The sequence below is a fragment of the Sinocyclocheilus rhinocerous genome, unplaced genomic scaffold, assembly GCF_001515625.1.
Source record: "Sinocyclocheilus rhinocerous isolate Xijiao unplaced genomic scaffold, SAMN03320098_v1.1 scaffold2892, whole genome shotgun sequence".
Lineage (NCBI taxonomy): Eukaryota > Metazoa > Chordata > Actinopteri > Cypriniformes > Cyprinidae > Sinocyclocheilus > Sinocyclocheilus rhinocerous.
In genome coordinates this window covers 165,173-171,594 of record NW_015657985.1, presented here as the reverse complement: position 1 = coordinate 171,594, position 6,422 = coordinate 165,173, and the positions used below count along the sequence as shown (strand labels likewise).

Genomic DNA, 6,422 nt, shown 5'->3' with positions numbered 1-6,422 from the left:
ATATTTTCAATTCCTCTCCACAAAAAAAAAAAAAAAAAAGTTTTCCTTACAGTAAAGACCATCACTTATGGACCTATACTGCTGTTCTTTCTCTACCCCAGTGTATGTGTATGCAATTTGATCAGACTGGCCTTGGATCCATTACATTCATGTTGTGTAAGGGTAATTCAGAGCAATAATGGTTATTTTTATACATTTTAAAATAAATATATTTTATTTAAATTGCTTAAAATCAACTGGGCTAAGATTGGGCATCAAAAGTGGCTAGAATCTTTTTTTTTTTTTTTTTTTTTTTTTTTTTTTTTTTTTTTTTTAGTGCATGTTGTCTAAAAAATATACGTCTCGAAGAGCAGAGAAACAGTCATTAAATTTTGTATATTCATGATGTATACAGAATATTCTAGATGAAAATGTTAAAGCTGGGTTGATCATTTTTACAAACGCTACTGATTTGTAGTGTCCTTATATCTTATGCCTTTTTGTAATTCAAATTGGAACAATAAAATGCTTTAAGTTTAACATTATATACAACACAAGTCACATACAGTTTTACTCATTTATACAACTCATAAACAACGTTTTGCAGGTACTTTCCAAAACAAAGCAAATAGCTATTATTCGTGGATGTCTTATAATCAAGCACTCGGCAACATTTTATGCCAAATTGCAATTTTTCCTATTGCCATCTTTTCAGCTATTTTGGATTTATAGCTAACCTATCACATTAATGGTTGAATTATCAATTAAATTCATGAAAATGCTGTCATCTACTCTATCCTCATGAACCATACTGTACATGATGTTTTCAACTAAAATGTATAATGTAACTGGGCGAGTTAAGTTATTTTATTTAACCGATGCACACATTTGAATAATGTACAACCAAAAGCCCCTGCTGTACAGAAAGATGCTAAATATCGGACAATGGCATCAATAACTGGATTTCAAAACCTTTTATTTCATAACATTGTCAGCAACAGTCAGTAATAGTACACAATTAATAGTATTAGTATTGAAATGATTATCAGAGCACTTGAACAGTTCATTTCACTTCATTTATATTTTACATTGTAATCATGCTTGAATTATTGTTTATCACATCCTGTTTGCATCCCTCCCTTAACTCTGTTAAGTGGCCTTGAGTAATTAGCTCTTGCAGAATTTGTAACCCATTATGCACGGTTTCCTTAATTTCCCTTCTGCTCCTTGCAAACTTTCAATGCATGTTCAATAGTTAACGCACCTCCTTCTGCCATGAGAGCAACTCCTGCTGCTATTAAAGCTACAGGTGCTGCTACTAAGCCAATTGCTCCATGTGCTACACCTCCAACAACCGCTCCTGCTACTCCAATTACTCCTCCTAACATGCCTGCTCCCACAAATGCTGCTTTCTGAGCCAAACTCAATGGTTCTTCCTCTCCCGGGTTTTCCTCCTCTTCCAAACTCCTTCTTTGAGCTTCCTGGTTCATCTCATTTGTGTAATACTGTCCTCCATTCTCTTCCACCATTTTGTCGCTCTTCTCTAGCATTTCAGTGACCTGCGATCGATTTTTAACATCTGTGTTACTAAAAACATGATACCTGCCTTTACCTGCCTCATTAATCTGATCATCTGTCATACATTTCTCTATAGGTGTATTTAACTGATCTCCTCTAGTGAGCATATTGATGGTGTAACGTGCAGCTTCTTCTCCAAAGTTCTCCTGAATCCATTTCACAGTCTTCTCTTCATCTGTGTATTTTTCATCCAGGAATCCACGAGGACCAAGAACAGACATCTCGACGCACTTCACTATTTCCGCCTTCAGTTGTCCTTCACTGATTGATGAATCGGACAGTCCTGAAGTGTCGATCACTGAGATTTTTCTACCCTCTACCTTCTGCTGATACTGTTGGCATTCCTCAGTCACAGATTCAGAAGATCAGTGTGCTTCAAACATCTTTTGTCTCAGGATGATGTTTCCTGATGAGCTCTTTCCAGCTTCAGTTTTTCTCTGGATCCTCAGATCTGACAAGATTGGAGAAGATCAAATGAGAGATGGAAACTTATTTAAAAATGCTAAATAAAACTATAAGCATTATATTCAGGTGGTAATTTTGTAAATAATGTTCAGCTCCTTGCACAGACCGATTGTTTCTCTTCAATATATCATCGGGAGCCGCGGGTATTCATGTTGCTTTTTTTGACTCTCAAGTGACGGTAGCCATTGACATGCATTTTATTAATTACCAAAGACCATGGGTTTTAGCTAAAAATCTTCTTTACTGTTCTACTGAAGAAAAAAAAAATCACCTACATCTCGGATGGCCTGAGGGTGAGTAAATTAACAGCAAATGTTCATTTCTGAGTGAATTATTCCTTTAAAGGAGTCCTATTATGCTTTTTCACTTTTTCAACTTTAGTTAGTCTGTAATGTTGCTGTTTGAGCATAAAAAAATATCTAGTTACAAAGCACAAAGCCTACTCCAAAAGGGGATATTCTCTGTAACAGAAAATACTTTTCCAAGCACTACAACAAACAGCTAATACGGACTACATTTGTGCATGCTTTTTTTGGATTTTGTGAAGTCAAAGTCACTCATTTTATTTTATTTTTGTATATATATATATATTTTTTTTTGCATTTTTGGAACAATCAATCATGAAAACCTATTCTAGTACACCTCAAAAACCAAATTAAGACTGCGTAGAAGGGCATAATAGGACCCCTTTAAAGTCAAGCGGCCATTGTGACTATTGCTGGTCCCCAGTGCTTTTTGTGAGTGTGTATGAGGGCAGGTTAATCACAGCATGCCAATTTACAGCCATATCTCATGTCTACAAGTGTGATATTGCATTTATACAACAGTTTGACGGCACGAGTGTGTAAATACATAAGAAAAACAACAACGGAGTGTCTTTAAAAACCCTCTTTCGTGCAGAACTACTTCCTTCCGGTTTTCTGGTTACAGAATCCCAAATTACTATAATGCCACTTAGCTTATATATCCAGACCAGCACAAAGAAATCTTCAAATCAGTTGTAAAAGACCTTTTGGTTTGTTAGGATCCCAAGTCACACCTAGCCAGAGATAGGAAAACTTTCTCACAGACCCTGGGGGAGACACACCCCTCAGCAGCATAACAGAATTCTTCAAAAGTTTTCAATCTTACTCATAATATAAGTGACTGCTGGAGACCTTTACAATGATACTAAACATTGAAGGGTTAAAATAATATACTCTTAAGATATGATAACCACAACATGTAAGTATAGTAACTGCTTCGAAACATTTCAATGGTTTGCCGTAGGGGGGGGGGCCGATCTCTGTGAACTCATAAATCATGCGAGTTCACTGAGATCATCCCCCCAATAGCGAACCTTTGAACCAGCGTCTATGGTTTTTACCCGATCTCAGGTTTTATGAATTTGTAGACATTTTCAATCAAACATTTGTGTAACTAAAAGGATGAGTAGTAGTTAATAGTTTCTTACTGGCCTGTTTAAGCTCTCCATAAAACAAAAAATCAAGTCCTGCAAATTAATAAAAATAATTTAAAAAAACCCCCGCATATTATACCGACACTTCATATTTAATGGTATTTTATTATTTTTATTGCATTTAATGTATTATACTTTCAATTAAACATTTGCAATGGGTTTGTAAAAGCTGTTTTTATGCATGTTTTACCCTGAGTTTTTGTTGCATTAACACTTTTGACCAGCAGGCGCCACTGGCATGTGGTGTTTTGAGCGCTTCGAAACAGTAAAACATTTTGCGAAGCAATTGGTTCAATTGATTCAAAGCTTTGAAAAGGTTTGTTTCTTCCATCACTACTGTGCTTACCTGCATCTAATACAGCATTAAATCTGCAGCTCAGTCTCATATTCACAATAAAACATTAGTTTGAATGTACACTGAGGAAAGCGATATGTTTGTCGTAATATCTTTCATCTGTTAGGCAAAATTCTGTGATTTCCGATGACAGTGCTGCTCAGTGCATTTGTTGGCTGCGTCTTACAAGGTGTTGTTGAAAATAAAAAGAACTTCCTTGTTTACAACATCGTTTCAGCCTCTTTCAATATAAAAGTATTTACTGCCGACTCGTAAAAACAGTCTCTCGTCGCCATCTAATGGTAGAACAGTGTAACTAAAATCACCATCACGAACACACACACACACACACTGTTTCCAAATACTAAATACTATTATTTAAATAAAATATTGTTTTTTGAATAATAATATTTAATAAACAACAACAGGCATCATAAAAGTTGTTAGGAAATTCAATCAATAGTACAAAGGCAGCGCTCTGATATACTGCATTAAAGTTATATAAAATATAACGTGATGAGATTTTGCCCTCAGCCAAAAACTATTAGCTCTGGAACAAATAATAGATGAACAAGACCAAAGACTGCCCCTAACGGGCAGATTTACCCAAAACAAATTATATCTCATGTTCAACCACTATAGAGACATCAGAGCCAGCGGCAAATTCCAGAAGATCTGGCCGAGGTGAGGCTGCTCTCGGCGGGTTCAAGAGCGCTGAACAGCCGCTGACACCCTGGAGCTCACGCTTCCGAAAACATCGAAGCAAATTTTCAAATAGACATTATCTTTATTAACAAACCACATATTTTGAAGTCTAAACAAGTACATTCTCGCCTAAAAAACTCTTAAAACTACCGTGACACAAAAACTATTATTTTTAAAAATTATTGTGGATTTGGGTGTCCGCCATGACACTTGCTGGGAGAAATACTGCAAGCGGAGTGATACAAACGGTGAAATGGTTGGAGGAGTTCTGTTATCATTCTAATATCGTACTCGTATCAGCCAATCAGATTCGAGGACCAGAAAGAACTGTTGTATAAAAGTAAATATATGGTCACATATTTTTCAATATGTGAAAGCTGCAATTCCTTGTGTGTTATTCAGTATATTGTAATATAATTACACAATACATTATTCTGTATATTTTCAATATACTATTAAATCATTTAATATATTGATCATTCATATATACGGAAATATATTTTCTTTATGTAAGGGTCATGTTCCTTCTGGAAACAGATCATTCAAGTTTGACAGATGACAAGCAGGGGCGTGTCTACATGGTGGCCAGGGGTGGCACCGGCCACACAGAAATCTGGTTGGCCACCCCAGGTTTTCTTCATTGAATATGTACAATTTCTCATGGTAACATCATGCTCATTTTACTTGGAATTGTTTATGTTTACAGTGAATATGTTGGCAATATCATAAGGATTCTTTACGTAAATAAAGTTATGATCCCGTTGATCTCATCATGCACTGGGGCATGAATAATTAATAAGGTTAATTTTTTCACTGTTTTCAAGTTGTATTTACACTATTTTATGGTTGCTTTTATTGTTAGGTTTAATAACTTGCTGTTTTGTGTCATCTGTAGTTCGTTTCTATTTATACTCAAAACATTATCCACTGATTGATACCGTCATTGTGTATTATGTACCAAGTATTGAGGTTTCTGTGTTTATGTGGGTAATAACTGTATTGAGTGAACATATTATCTTAAAAAGGATAACAAGCTGCTCACTCGCTTAATTACATGTTTGTAAGTGAACCACATGCTTTAATAGCATGAATTTAATCTGTGCTACATTGTTTGAGTAAAGTTTACAAACCGTGACTGAGTGAAATGTACTTGAGTGTTGCAGAGTAAACTTAAGTAGAAATTGCTCAAATTCTAACTGGCCATGTTAAATTTACTTATTTCCTTTGCTAATTTTACACAACTTAGTTAAGTAGATTTGACTTAATTTCATACTTAAATTTGACTTTAAAAACACGTATTCAAAAATCTGCAAAAGAAAAATTACGTATATTTTACTTGTTTGTTTTTTTTTACAGTGAATATGTTGGCAATATCATACTTCATTTTTAATAATCATACTCTGTGCTTTTATACAAATGCATAATGAAATAGTAAAACACAAGAACTGTAAATTCTTGACTGTAGTAGCTTTAAATCAAAAAGTAGTAACACCATTAAAAATACTTATGAAGATACCATTTTTTTCTTACTGTTTTACTGCTTTCAACCAAAAAAGCACAGTATAGAATTCAGTTCTCATTGTATTAAACAAACTAGTCTGTGAATGTCATTTTAGGTTAGATAATTCATTACGACTGACCTTTATATGAAGATGCCATTATGTCTCTTAAAGTTTGTTCTTGTCGTTTAGAGTCTCTCTGTCTGACTGAATAATTTTAATATTGGAAACTAGAAGTGCCTATTCTTCCTCATACTTACTCAACAAAAAAAAAGTATACGTTAAACATTGCTCACCCTATACATTCAGTGTTTCCCATTGGCTGCATATTTGACACCTGTTTTGTTACCACTCAATACATTGGAAGTTCACTTCAAAAATGAAACCAAGAATTCTATGTTTT

At 34.7% G+C, this 6,422-nt stretch overlaps 1 pseudogene; it reads right to left on the bottom strand.

Moving 5' to 3' along the window:
• Positions 1-1,187: 1,187 nt before the first annotated feature.
• Positions 1,188-6,179, bottom strand: LOC107721978 (GTPase IMAP family member 4-like; annotated as a pseudogene).
• Positions 6,180-6,422: the final 243 nt, after the last annotated feature.